Source organism: Elephantulus edwardii, unplaced genomic scaffold (assembly GCF_000299155.1).
Source record: "Elephantulus edwardii isolate Elephantulus edwardi_28Jun2011 unplaced genomic scaffold, EleEdw1.0 scaffold00218, whole genome shotgun sequence".
Lineage (NCBI taxonomy): Eukaryota > Metazoa > Chordata > Mammalia > Macroscelidea > Macroscelididae > Elephantulus > Elephantulus edwardii.
Window position 1 is genome coordinate 4,964,333 of NW_006399968.1, and position 15,229 is coordinate 4,979,561.

Here is a 15,229-nt window from a genome sequence, read left to right on the forward strand (position 1 = left end):
AGCATTGAAAGAAGATGGAAGGAATACACAGAGTCACTGTATCAGACAGAATTGGCTGACACAGAGGAATTTCATGAAACAACTATGATCAAGAGCCAATGCTCATAAAGGAGGAAATTCTAATCAGGGAGCTCTGGTGGCCTAATGGCAAGAAGCTGCACTGCAATCCCAGAGGTATGCGGTTCAAATCCACCAGATGCCCTGCTGGAGAAGGAGGGGCAATCTCCTCCTGTACCAGTCAGATTTGATGGTACACACACACACAAAAAAGGAGGAAATTCTAGCTGCTCTGAAGAATTGGAAAAAGCAGAGCCCCAGGAACTGACAGCATACTAATTGACATATTTCAACAAGCAGATGCTACCCTGGATGTGCCCATCAGGTTGTGCCAAGAAATCTGGAGGACAACTACCTGGCCTACTAACTGGAAGAGATTAATATTTATTCCATTTAAAAAATGATCTGACAAGAGTGTGGAAATTATCAAACAAAATCATTAATATCACGTACAAGCAAGAGTCTGCTGAAAATTATCCAAAAATGACTAGAACAACACATTAACAGAGAACTGCCAGATGTGCAGGCTGTGTTTAGAAGAGGCCATGGCACTAGGGATATTATAGCTAATGTTAGATGGGATCGTGGCAGAAAGCAGAGAGTACCAGAGGAATGTCTTATCTGTGTTTCATTGACTGGGCAAAGACCTTTGACTGTGTGGATCACAACAAACTGACTCTGTGAAGAATGGGAATCCCAGAACACTTGATTGTGCTTATGTGAAATCTACACTTGGACCAGGAAGTAGTCATCAGAACAGAGTGAGGAAACACTGTCTGGTTCAAAATTGGGATAGGTATACGCCAGGGATATATCCTATAAACATACCTTTTCAATCTATAGGCAGAACAAATCATCTGGAGACTGGGCTATATGAGAAGGAATGTGGCATCAGAATTGGACGTAGACTCATCAACAACCTACATTATGCAGATGACACAACCTTGCTTACTGAAATTGAGGAGGACCTGAGGCATTTGCTGTAGAAGGTCAAGGACTGCAGCCTTCAATTTGGATTGAAGTGCAATATCAAGAAAACAAAGATTATCACCACCAGGTCAATTGGCAGCGTCATGATGGATGGAGAAGAGACTGAAATTGTTAACAGCTTTAGTTTGCTCGGCTCCACAATCAACACTCACAGGACCAGCAGCCTGAAATTAAAAAGATAAATTGGACTGGGAAAATCTGCTGTTAGAGACCTCTCTAGCATATCGGGGAAAACAATGATGTCAGTCTACAGATTAAGGTGCACCTGGTCAAGGCCATAGTCTTCACAATTGCTTGCTATTCATCAGAGAGCTGCACAATAGCTAAAGATGACAGAAGAAGAATCAATGCCTTTGTGGTGCTGGAGAATAGTGTTGAACATATCATGGACTGCTAAGAGAACAAACAGGTCTGTCTTGGAGAGGGTGAAACCAGGCTGCTCGTTGGAGGCAAGGATTTTGAAGCTCCATTTCACATACTATGGGCATGTTGCAAGGAGGGACCAGTCCTTGGAGAGGGAGATCATGCTTGAGAGGGTGGAGGGACAGTGCAGGAGAGGAAGACCCTGGATGAGATAGATTGACTCAGTGACTGGGGTATTTAGATTTATGAGTGGGGCTTTTACATTTGTCAGAGACAATGAAATAGAGCTGTTGTACATAGGGTTGCTATGATTACAAGCAACTTGACATCACATAACAAGAACAATACTGGATCATAAAGACAGTGAAACGCATGTAAAATTGTTCACTACAGATAGATTATTAAGTCAACAGTCTTAACTTTGTTTATTGAGTCATCACCCCTGAGTGTGTCCATACAGATAAATTAATTGCTTTGGCACTGAACATATAATAACTGTAGCACACCTCGGTTTTGGCAGCTAAGGCCTGAACTCCATCACTGGATGCTGTACACACAACTCTGATTGGTTCTCAGCACAGCTAAGTGGTGCTGAGGGAAATGAGTGTCAGGCAATTGGAGCCTCTGACTGTTCATACATCCCCTGGGCTTTTACAGCCTGCTTTAGCCCCTGTTCAGTCTTTTTACACATGCACTTAACAAATGGAATGCAAAATTCATTCCCCAGAAACTCTGCTGGGTAAATGTGGAAAATAAACAGGCACTATGTCAACGAACCACAGTGGTTTTGTGTTCTGTGTAATTTGAAGACAAGATTCCTCAGCTCTGTGTCACTCACCTCCTCTATTACCACTGTCTCCCAATATTTTATAACCATCAATTCTCTGCCAGTACCCATATGCAAGGATTGGCTTATACTTAAAAAAAAAAAATGAATGCGAACAGCACATTCTGATGTGGTATAGTGTGTCATTTTCCACCAGAAGCCTTGTTCCTTGCCCTTCCCCTTTCAGGAAACAAAGGGCACAAGACAAGTCTACTTATCCAGTTACAGTTCCTGTTGAGAAGGGTGGAGGAGCATCAGAAAGAAAAGACAAGGCTCTTTCTTTGAAATCTCTAGTCTAAAGATGGAAACACCCATAGAGGAGAGTTCTGTGCTATGCAGGTTAATCTGATTTTGTGGGCCATCCATTTTCAATTGAAAAGCTTAATTACTAACAACTCCAAGACTCAGAAAACCAGACTCACAGTGACTTAAAGACACAGAAGTTTGTTTTTATCATATAATAAGCCTGGAAGAGGACAGTCTAAGCTTTGTCATCAAGGCCTCAAGCTCTTCTTTATTTCCCATCAACATTAACAAGTCAGATGTTGTCCTGTGCTTGTTGCCTCATGGTTACAAAATGGCTGCATCGTCTCCTGTTTTCATAATAACTGTAACTGGGAATTAACAAGGCACTACACAGATGTTCACCTAAGTACAAAAAGTCTGTGGTTGTGCTCAAGTAGCCAGAGATAATAGCCATGCCTCTAAGAACACGTTTTGTAGACAGCCACCTACACCCCCAAACAGGGTCACTAATGTTTGAGTTAGAACCAATGAGATAGAGGAGGCAGAAGTACACGGGCCATCACAACCAGGAAGCAGATACTGACATGTGTGGAATTAGTGCTTTGGAGGCATGAGTGACAGCAAAACTGTGAACTAGTATAAGAATCACCCTCCAAACTTTGAACTCTTCAGAACATCGTCTCAGCGGCCAGGCTCCAGCCTCAAGGCATGCTCACCACAATGGCATGCACATGCCCTTCTGCATTGCCTTTTGGGAGGATGAGCCCATCCCTTTAAAGATACCTTCTCTGATAAATCTGTCTTGTCTTTTTATCTTTACTTCTGCCTTCTCAGTCTTACGATCTAACAGAAGGTTTGGCCCACACTCCGAGGCTCTGCGTGCTAAGCTCTCCCAGGGCAGCCAGGAATCACCAGCAATGCACTGCTGTGTGAGCGTGGCCTCCACCTCCCCTATTCCTTCTGCCTGCTTTATTCTTTAGCTTGAGTTGAAGGGTGAACCACAGCATTAACCTCACAATAACACCATGTTTCTACTTCTGCCTCTTCCCTCCATTCTCAGCATTCCCTAAGTAATATTTTTCTTAAAATAGTAACTGTGTGGTATATGTGATTAAGCCACAACCTCCTTTGCTGTGCTAACAATTTTGAGTCAGCAATACTCTCAGCAAAACTCATTTTTCAAGCTTCTTGACAGTATCCAAGGGACAATGAGATGACAGCATAAATCTGCTGAAGATTCAGAAAAATGTTTTCTTTCTATATGAAAGGAACAGTATGACTTCTATGACCGTGTTCCCTTTCCCCACCTTCAAAACCAGGTTCATTTAATGAAGCAAGCATAGCTCTGATACCAAAATCAGATAAAGACAACATGTTTCCTCATGAACACAGATGCAAAAATCCTTCACAAAATCCTAGCCAACAGAATTCAACAACATATCAAAAGATGAATCAATCATGATCATGTGAGCTTCATAACAGACATGCAAAAATGATTCAGTGTAAGAAAAACAATCTATGTAGTCCACCACATCTATAAAACAAAGGGCAAGGACCATACAATCATTTCAACTGATGCACAAAACACTTTTGACAAAATCTTATGCCCTTTTCTGATTTGAACACTAAACAAGATAGGAATAGAAGATCATTTCCTCAATTGATGGCATATAGACTGATCCAACAGCCAGCATCATCCTCAATGGAGATTAAAGGCATTCCCTTAGAGAACATAGACCAGACAAGACTGCCCACTATCACCATACCTATTCAATATTGTATTGTAAATCATAGCTAAGAAATAAGGCAAGAAAAAGAAGTAAGAGGCATCTATATTGGCAAAGAGGGGTAAAATATTCTCTCTCTCTCTCTCTCTCTATATATATATATATATATACACACACACACACACACACACATATACATACATATATAGTTGTTGTTGTTGTTATGTGCCATCGAGTTGCATGCAACTCATAGTGACCCTGTGTACAACAGCCCTAAACTCCATCCTATCCTGTGCCAATTTCACCATCTCCAACACACCTACCCCCTTACCCCGGTCACTGAATCAGTCCATCTCATCGAGGGTATTCCTCTCCTGCACTGTACCTCAGCCCTCCCAAGAATGACATCCCTCTCCAAGGACTGGTCCTTCCTTGCAACATGACAAAGCTTCAGAATCCTTGACTCTAAGGAGCAGCCTGGCTTCACTCTCTTCAGGACAAATATGTTAGTGTTCTTAGTAGTCCATGGTATATTCAACTCTCTTCTCCAACACCACAGCTCAAAGGCATAAATTCTCCTTCTATCATTCTCTCCGATGCATAGCAAGTGATTGCAAAGACCATGGTATATATCAGGCGCACCTTAGTCTCCAGACTGACATCATTGCACTTCAGCACTTTAGAGAGGTCTCTAACCACAGACTTTCCCATCTCAATATGTCTTTTAATTTCCTAGCTGCTGGTGCCAAGAAAGTTGACTGTGGAGCCAAGCAAACCAAAACTGTGAACAATCTCAATCTCTTTCTTGATATTGAGCCTCAATCCATACAGAAGACTGCAATCCCTTACCTTCCACAGCAAATGCTTCAGGTCCTCCTCAGTTTCAGCAAGCAAGATTGTGTCATCTGCATAATGCAAATTGTTGATGATTATTCCTCCAATCCTGGTGACATATTTCTCCTCCTAGAGCCTAGCCTCCTGGATAATCTGTTCTGTATAAAGATTGAAAAGGTATGGAGACAGGATACAGCCCTGGCGTACACCCTTTCCAATTTTGAGCCATGTCGTGTTTCCCTTCTCCATTCTGACTACTGCCTCCTGATCCAAGTATAGGTTTCCCATTAGCACAATCAAGTGGTCTGGGATTCCCATTCTTCTCAGAGTTAGCCACAGTTTGTTGTGATCCACACAGTCAAATGTCTTTGCGTAATCAATGAAACAAAGATAGACATTCTTTTGGTATTCCTTGCTTTCAGCCAAGATCAATCTAACATTAGCTATAATATCCCTAGTACCATGACCTTGTCTAAACCCAGCCTGCAGTTCTGGTAGTTCTCTGTTGATGTGCTGGTCCAGTTGTTTTTGGATAATCTTCAGCAGAATCTTGCTTGCATGTGATATTAATGATGTTGTTGTTAAGTGTCGTCGAGTCGCAGGCAACTCATAGCGACCCTATGAAGGAGAGTCCTCGATGCTTGGGTGCCTTTCATCCTCTCTCCAGGTTCATAGGGTTTCCAGAGGCAAGCTATTATGGAAGTGGATGCCACTCCTCCTTCCAGATAGTAATGATATTGTTCAATAATTCTAACACTCTGTGGGATCACCTTTCTTTGGAATGGGAAAAAATACAGATCTCTTCCAGTCAGTTGGTCAAGTGGTTGTTCTCCATATTTCTTGGCACAACTTGGTAAGCACATCTAGGGCAGCAGCTGTTAGCTGAAATATGTCAATTGGTATACCATCTATTCCTTAGCCAATTCTTTCAAAGCAGCTTGAACTTCTTCCTTCATCACCCTATGTTGTTTCATTAAATTCTCCTGTATCTGCCAATTCTTTTTGGTATAATGACTCTGTATACTCTTTCCATCTTCTTTTAATACTTGCAGGATCACTCAGTATTCTGCCCAAGGTAATGGCACTTAACAACAGAAAGGTCTTTTGTGTCTCCAGTCAGATTTGTTCATAAGTATTTTATCTTGTAGTTGGTTGTTATAATTTTTGTTATTTTCTTATTTCCTTTACCGTGTTCTCTTTGTTACTGTAGAGAAATCTGAGAACTTTTGTATGTTGATCTTTTCCCTGTCATATCAGTTTACTAGGTCCACCAGTTTTCTTATTGAGTCTGTCCAGTTTTCTATGTACACTCTCATGTTTGTATACACACACACACACACACACACACACACACACACACATATATTCTTTAGCACTTTGAAGTGCTAGGAGTTGTAGCACATGACAACAATGTGTTTTGCTGGGAGTGTTCTTCTCTGAACTTCCACCTTTCACAGCATGGTGTCTTTTTCCAAGGGCTGGCCCTTTCTGACAATATGTGCAAAGTATGTGAGACCAAGTATCACCATCCTTGACTCCAAGGAACACCCTCTTTGCCCTTTATCCATGACAGATTTACGTGTTCTTTTAGCACTCTATTCAGTATGCTTCTGTAACATTACAACTCAAAAGCATCTATCTTCCATTATCCTTATTTTTCTCAAACTCTCAGATGCATAGGAAGTAACTGGGAAAACCATGGCTTGGATCAGACACACCTTAGTCCTCTAATTGACATCCTTACTCTTTAGCACTTTAGAAAGGTCCCTGACAGCAGACTTTCCCAATGCAACATGCCTTTTGATTTTTTGACTACTGTTACACTGTGTGTTTATTGTGGATCATATAATGAAATAATTGACAATTTCGTTTGGGTTGTTTTGTTGTTGTTTTTCTCTAGCTATCATTATGTTGCCTATTGGTCCAGTGGTGAGGATTTTTGCTTTCTTGATGTTGAGATGTAATCCATTTTGACGTCTGCACTGTTTGATCTTCTGCAATAAATGCTTCTAGTCCCCTTCATTACCAAGCAAGCAAACAAGGTTGTGTCATCTGTAAAACAAGTTATGGATGATTCTTCCTCCAGTCCCAATGTCATAGTATTTTTCAAAGAGTCCAGATTCTCAAATTATCTGCTCAGCATACAGATTGGTGTGGTGAACAGAAACAATCTTGATGTATACCTTTCCTGATTTTAAACCATTCAGTGTTCCCTTGTTGTGTTTGGACAACAGCTTTTTAATCTAGTTTAGTTTTATTTTTTAAATTATTTTATTATTTTGTGTGTGTGTGTGTACCATCAAATCAGATCTGACTGGTACAGGAGATTGTCCCTCCTCTCCAGCAGAGCATCTGGTGGCTTTGAAACATACACTTCTGGGATTGCAGTGTATAGTTTTCTCTTCAGCATGATTAAGTATTCTGGGATTCCCATTCTTCTCAATGTTAACCATAATTTGTTATGACTCTTATAGTCAAATGGCTTTGCATAGACAATAAAACACAATCAAAAATCTTTCTGGTATTCTTTGCTTTCAGCCAAAATTCATCTGACATCAGCAATGGTATCCCTCATGGCATGGCCTCTAAATACAGTTTGAATTGCTGTCAGTTCCTTATTGATGTAATGTTCCAGTGTTTTGAAATATCTTTAGCAAGATTTTACTTGCATGTGATATTAATGATGTTCTTTGATAATTTCCATGCTCTATTGACTCAGCTTTTTTTGAGAATAGGAATAAATATTAATCTTTTCCAGTCAGCCTGGAAGTTGTTTTCCTAATTACTTAGTATAGACTAGTGAGTATGTCCAGGGCTGCATGTGTTTGTTGATATTCCATCAATTCCTGGGGTGTCAATACTTAAATACAGCTTGAACCTTTCCTTCATTATCATTGGCTCTTTTTCTTTGTCATCGGTTCTTGATCATACACTACTTTCTGAAAATGCCTGTGTCAGCTGATTCTTTTTGGTACAGTGACTCTGTGTACTCCTTCCATCTCTTTTCGATGGAAGGAATCATTCAAGATTTTGTCCATAGAATCCTTCAGTATTGCAACTTGAGGCTTGAATTTTTTTTTTTTTTCAGTTCTTCTAATTTGAGAAATTCTGAGCATGTCCTGGTCTTTCTACTTTCTAACTTCAGCCTTTGCACATTTCGTTGTACGTTGCTTTGTCTTCTCAAGTTGCCTTTTGAAATATTCTGCTCTTCTCTTTTTCTTCTGTTCAGCATTTTCTTCCTTTGTTTTGACCTCTCTACAGTCTAGTGTAATTTTCAGAGTTTCTTAGACATTCATTTTGGTTTTTTCATTCTCTTCTGTCTTTGTAATGATCTTTCCCTTTCCTCATGAATGATATCCTGGATGTCATCATGTAACTCATCTGACTTTTCCCCATTAGGTTCAATGCATCAAATCTGTTCTTGAGATGGTTTTTTAATTTAGGTGGGATAGACTCAAGGTCATATTTCAGTTCTTGTGCACTTGTTTTCATTTTCTTCAACTTCAATTTGAACTTGCACGTGAATAGTTAATGTTGCACAGTCAGTCCCAGCCTTTTTGGACTGCTGATATTGAGCTTCTTTTTCAACCTTTTCCACAGATGTAGTAAATCTGATTCCTGTGTGGTCCAGCAGGTGAAGTCCAGCAGGTGTTGTTTTTACAGCATCGATGGATGGCGAAGAGATTGAGATTGTTCACAGCTTCAGTTTGCTTGGCTCCACGGTCAACACTCTTGGCACCAGCAGCCAGGAAATAAAAAAACGTATTACAATGGGAAAGTCTGCTGTTAGGGACCTCTCTAAAGTATTCAAGAGCAACGGTGTCTCTCTGGAGACTAAGGTGCACCTGATACAGGCCATGGTCTTTGCAATCACTTGTTATGCATCAGAAAGTTGGACAATGACTAGGGAGGATAGAAGGAGAATTGACGCCTTTGAGCTGTGGTGCTGGAGAAGAGTATTGAATGTACCATGGACTGCCAAAAAAACAAACTGATTCATCCTGGAGAGGGTTAAATCAGGCTACTCCTTGGAGGCAAAGATTCTGGGATTTCATCTGACATACTTTGGACATGTTGCCAGGAGGGACAGGTCCTTGGAGAGGGACATCATTTTTGGGACGGTGGAGGGGAAGACCCTCTAAGAGGTGGGTTGATTTAGTGACTGGGTAATCGGGATGGGTGTGTCAGAGGCAGTGCAATTGGCCCAGGATAGAGCAGGGTTTAGGGCTATTGTACATAGGGTTGCTATGAGTCTCAAGCGAATTGACGGCACGTAACAACAACAACAACAACCTTGAAGTCAGAATCCACTCATTGCTGACTCTTCAGGGAGTTTTCAGAAGCAGTAAATCTCTTCCTGACTCTGAAAATCCACGGGAGGGTCAGCTATGTGTTGGTTCTGGTTCTATGGTACACAACAACAGTAACAAATTACAAAGAAGGAGATTGCCCATCTTTCTATCCTGGAGCAGCTGGTGGAATCTACCACATCTCTTATGTTTGGTAATACAATTTCTTAGCACTAAGCCACCAGAGTTCCCAGTGTATAGTCCATGTTTGTTGTTATTGTTTGCTGTCAAGTCAACAACAACTCATAGCAGCTCTATGCACAACAGCTATGAGCCCGGCTCTATCCTGGGTCAATCTTACTGTCTCTGACATACCTACTCCCATCGCCCCAGTTACTGTGTCAGTCCACCTCATCGAGGGTCGCCCACTCCTGCTCTGTTCCTCCACCCTTCCAAGCATGATATCCTTCTTCAAGAACTAGTCCCTCTTGGCAATATGCCCAAAATATGTCAGAGGGAGGCTCAAAATCCTTGCCCCCAAGGAACAGCTTGGCTTCACCAAGTTCTCCTAGCAGTCCATGGTATGTTCAATACTCTTTTCCAGCACCACAACTCAAAGGGATCAATTCTGCTTCTGTCTTCTTTGGTCATTGTCCAGATCTCTAATGCATAACAGGTAACTGCAAAGACCATGACTTGGATTAGGCGCACCTTAGTCTCTAGACTGACATCTTTGCTTCTCAGTACTCTGAAGAGGTCCCTGACAGCAGATTTTCCTAATGCAATTAATCTTTTGATTTCCTGACTACTGGTGCCAGGAGTGCTGATTGTGGAATTAAGCAAGCTGAAGTTGTTAACAACCTGGATCTCTTCTCCATCTATTATGATGCTGCCAGTTGGCCTAGTGATGAGAATCTTCATTTTCTTATTATTGAGCTTCAATCCATATTGCAGACTATATTCCTTGGCCCTCTGCAGCAAATGCTTCTGGTCTTCTGCAGTTTTGGCAAGCAAGGTTGTGTCATCCGCATAACTCAGGTTGTTGATTAGTCTTCCTCCAATCCTGATGCCACATTCCTCCTCATAAAGTCCATTCTTCCAAATGATCTGTCCTGCATGTAGATTGAAAAGGTATGAAGACATCCCTGACATACACCTTACCTGATTTTGAATCATGCACTGTTTCTTTACTCTGTTCTGATGACTGCCTCTTCGTCCAAGTATAAGTTTCACATGAGCACAATCATGTGTTCTGGGATTCCCATTCTTTTCAAGGTTAGCTACAGTTTGTTGTGAATTACACTGTCAAATGCCTTTGCGTAGTCAATGGAACATAGACATTCCTCTTGTACTTTATGCTTTCAGCTAAGATCCATCTGACAATTGTGATGATATCCCTAGTGCCACAACTTTTTCTAAATCCAGCTTGTATTTCTGGTAGTTCTCTGTTAATGTACTATTCCAAACATTTTGGGATGATCTTCAGCAGGATTTTGCTTCTGTGTGGTATTAGCTACACACATTAAGTCCCTGTGTATTGTTCTTGTTATGTGCTGTCAAGTCGCTTGTGACTCATAACGACCCTATGCACAACAGCCCTAAACCCTGCTCTATCACTTGCCAATCTCACTGTCTCCAACACACCTATCCCCATTACCCCAGTGATGGAATCAATCCATCTCATCGAGGGTCTTCCTCTCCTGCACTGTCTCTCCACTCTCCCAAGCATGGCATCCCTCTCCAAGGACCTATCCTGCTTTGCAGTATGTCCAAAGTCAGATGAAGCTTCAGAATCCTTGCCTCCAAGGAGCAGCCTGGCTTCACCCTCTCCAGGACAAACTTGTTTGTTCTCCTAGCAGTCCATGGTATATTCGATACTCTTCTCCAGCACTACAGCTCAAAGGCATCAACTCTCCTTCTATCATCCTTAGTTATTGTCCAACTCTCTGATGTATAACAAGTGATTGCAAAGACCATGGCCTGTATCAGACATACCTTAGTCTCCAGAGAGACACCATTGCTCTTCAGTACTTTGGTGAGGTCCCTAATAGCAGACTTTCCCATGGCAATATGTCTTTTCATTTCCTGGTTACTGGTGCCAAGAGTGTTGACTGTGGAGACAAGCAAACTAAAGCTGTGAACAATCTCAATCTCTTCACCATCCATCCTGATGCTGCCACTTGGCCCAGTGGTGAGAATCTTTGTCTTCCTGACATTGAGCCTCAGTCCACATTGGAGGCTGCAGTCCTTGACCCTCTGCAGCAAGTGCTTCAGGTCCTTCTCAGTTTCAGCAAGTAGGGTTCTGTCACCTGCATATTGCAGATATTCCACCAATCTTGACCCCACATTTCTCCTCATAGAACACAGCCTCCCGGATAATCTGTTCTGCATACAGGTTGAAAAGGTATGGAGACAGGACACATCCCTGGTGTACGCCCTTCCCAATTTTGAACCATGCAGTGTTTCCTTGCTCCGTTCTGACCACTGCCTCTTGGAACAAGTACAGGTTTCTCATTAGCATGATCAAGTGTTCTGGGATTCCCATTCTTCTCAGAATCAGCCACAGTTTGTTATAATCCACACAGTCAAACGGCTTTGCATAGTCAATGAAACACAGATATACATTCCTCTGGTACTCTCTGCTTTCAGCTAAGATCCATCTAACATCAGCTACAATATCCCTAGTACCACAAGCCCTTCTAAACCCAGCCTGGACTTCTGGTAGTTCTCTGCTGATGTGTTGTTCCAGTTGTTTTTGGATAATCTTCAGTAGAAACTATAAATAAGTAAGGATATACATTCATAAACTATAAAATAAGCAGCAATATACATTTCACACACACACTCCCTATATAGCAAACTGACAGATAAGTGGTGTAACCAAAAGAGCAAACCATAAAGCAAGCAAACATAAATATCATGCCATAAAGATACAGACTGTGGGAAAATTGTGTTAAAGGTGTGTCTAGCCGTGGGATGCTCAGCCCAGGGCAGAGTTTCTGCTTGTCTCAGAGGAGCCTAGGCTGATCCACCTGCTTGTGAAAAATGTCTGAAGGAACCTTGGATGGGATGGCCCTTTTGGGTGTCTTGCTCCAACCTGTCACTTGCTCTTTAATCCTCTCTTCTACCTGTTGTTGTTGTTGTTATGTCATCGAGTTGCCCATGACTCATAGTGACCTATGTACAATAGTTCTGAACCCTGCCCTATCCTGGGCAATGTCATTGACTCCGACACACCTCATACCACTGCCCCAGTTACTGAGTCAATCCATCTCATCCAGGGTCTTCCTTTCCTGACCCTCCACCCTGCCAAGAATGATGTCCTTCTCCAAAGACTAGTGCCTCTTGGCCACATGCCCAGAGTTTGTGAGATGGAGCTTCAATTTCCTTGGCTCCAAGGAGAAACTCGTTTCACCTTCTCCAAGACAGACCTGTTTGTTCTCTTGGTGGTCCATATGTTCAAGACTCTGCTCCAGCATCACAATTCAAAGGCATCAATTCTTCTGTCATCCTTAATCATTGTCCACTTCTCTGATGTAATTGCAAAGACCATGACTCTCCTCCCTACTCTTTCCCAAGCTGAGTTTAGCCATAACATAAACTTGACTATTTCCTTAACTGTTCCAGCCTGGTGTTTGTCTTCTACCCTGAAAGAACAGTCTCTACCCACATTTTGTTGTTGTTGTTATGTGCTGTCAACGACAACTCATAGCAACCCTATGCGCTATGGCTCTCACATTTAGCACTTCTTTATGTTCTGCTGTTCACTGATCTGGGGCACCCTGGTGCAGTCCACAGTGAGTTATATTGTTAACTCCAAGTCTCTGCTTTTCTGGTGGTTCATATCCACCAGTAGCTCTTCAGAGAAAGGCAGGAAATCTTCTCTCTGCTATTTACATAAAGTCTTTCAAACCCTTTGGCAACTCAGCTGTATATCTGTTCTGACTTGACAATAATGAGGAGTCCACTGTTCAACACTGTGCTACATGTGTGCAGTGACCATGACTTACACTTTTTTTATAACCTGTCCTCCAAAGCATGGGGCTGCACACAGGATTGAAAAATGAACAAAGAAAGAACAGTTCCCATTAAATAGATTTCCACTCATGGCTACGCTGTGTCGGTTAGAATGAATGTAGCTTTCAGTGACTAACTTTTTAAAAAATTTACACTGCCAGGCCTTTCTTTTTTGGTGGTTGCAAACTATCAACCTCTATTAGTAGCACAGCACATTAACCATTTATCCCACCACAAGTCTCAGCATACAGGGTAGCACTGCGTCGATTCCGGCAGGGCAGAGCAGAAACACCTAAAGTTTTCAAGGCTGTAACTCAACGCACGATGACAGCCTTATTTTTCTCTCATACACCAGGTGGTAGGTGTGAACTGCCATGCTTTTCATCAGCAGTAAAATTCTTCAACCACTAAGATACCACAGCTCCTCCTTGCAGATAGGATAGGTCTTCAATAGAAGGAAAAGGGGGAGTCACAGCAGCTGTCAGCACACTATTGGAGCAAGCCTTAGGTTTGGGGACGCAGAAAGTTATTTGTAACTATAAAAAAGAGCAAAGGTCACATGAGGATGACCATGTCTAACCTTTACCAACTTCACCAAGGGGAACTGTTCCTGTCAACAGCAACAATAACACAAACCCAATTCCCATGAGATCAGACATGTCCCCCACACCTCTTTCTACTCATCTCAACACCAATCTTACTGATTTTCTGGGTCCAAAATCCAATGTGATAGCTTACAGACCACACAGAACCATACTGGGAGAGTAAAAAGTTATAAACCACGTTGGTAGCAGAATATAGTCACAATGACTTCTGAAATGTGCTTGTAGGCACCTCAGCCTTGAGCCGCATGACTCAATCCTGTGAGTTATGGCCCCACCCCAAGTTCAGATGGGAGCAAAGACTCTTAGCTCTAGGTCCGACGGTGTAGCAATCCCAACATCCCATCTCATGTCAGGTCTCTGGTTCAGCCATGGCTCTTGCTGCTGTAGGTGTAGCTGGAGCAAGAATGTCTGGTCCCATAGTGAATTGCTGAATTTAATGGCAAGGCTAGCAAATCCCCTAATGGACTGGTGAAACTAACCAATCCATTTGTGGATTGGGAGAGAGTCAATCCCTTTGTGGATTGGCTAAAATGCCTTATCCGCATATTTCTACCCATACACGTCAGAGTCAAGATCAGTGGCTAGGAAAGCCATTTTGAATAGTAAACTCCACAGTATCCTTAAAGAGAATCTTTTCAGGTAAGCTTTCATGGCCTAATGGAAAGGAGCTGTGCTGCCATCTCAAAGGCACATGCTTCAAATCCATCAGCTGTTCCAAGAGGAGAAAGATAATCTCCTCCTGTGTGATTTACTGCCTCTGAAAACCTGCTGGAAGGTCAGCCGTGGGTCGGTTCCAACTCGACAGTATATAATAATACCTTTCAATTAAATGGGAGGGAGTTGGAGCCAGAGTAAGGAACGAGAAGGTATAAAGACAACAGAGGCAGGAGGTATAGGTTATCAGTAAAAGTAGCTAGGATGACCCTATGAGGGAGGAAAGATATTTCCAAGTCAGAAGAGATTTGAGCCCTGAGGACCTGGGTCTATACAGAAAACCCACTGGAGGCTCAGCTCTGGGTTTGCCCAACTATCGATGGCAACAACAACAATAGACAGTAATTGTTGCTAGGCAGAAAGGAATAAAAAGTGGGTAAGAGATATCAGAGGTGTTGAGAAGTAGAACAGGAACTGGGTCATGGCAGAAACTGGTGGACCTGCCCTTCTTAGAAAGGAGAGAATCACTTCACCGAAGACGACATTCAGATGGCTAACAAGCACATGAAGAAATGCTCAAAATCCCTAGCCCTAAGAGAGATGCAAATCAAAACAACTATG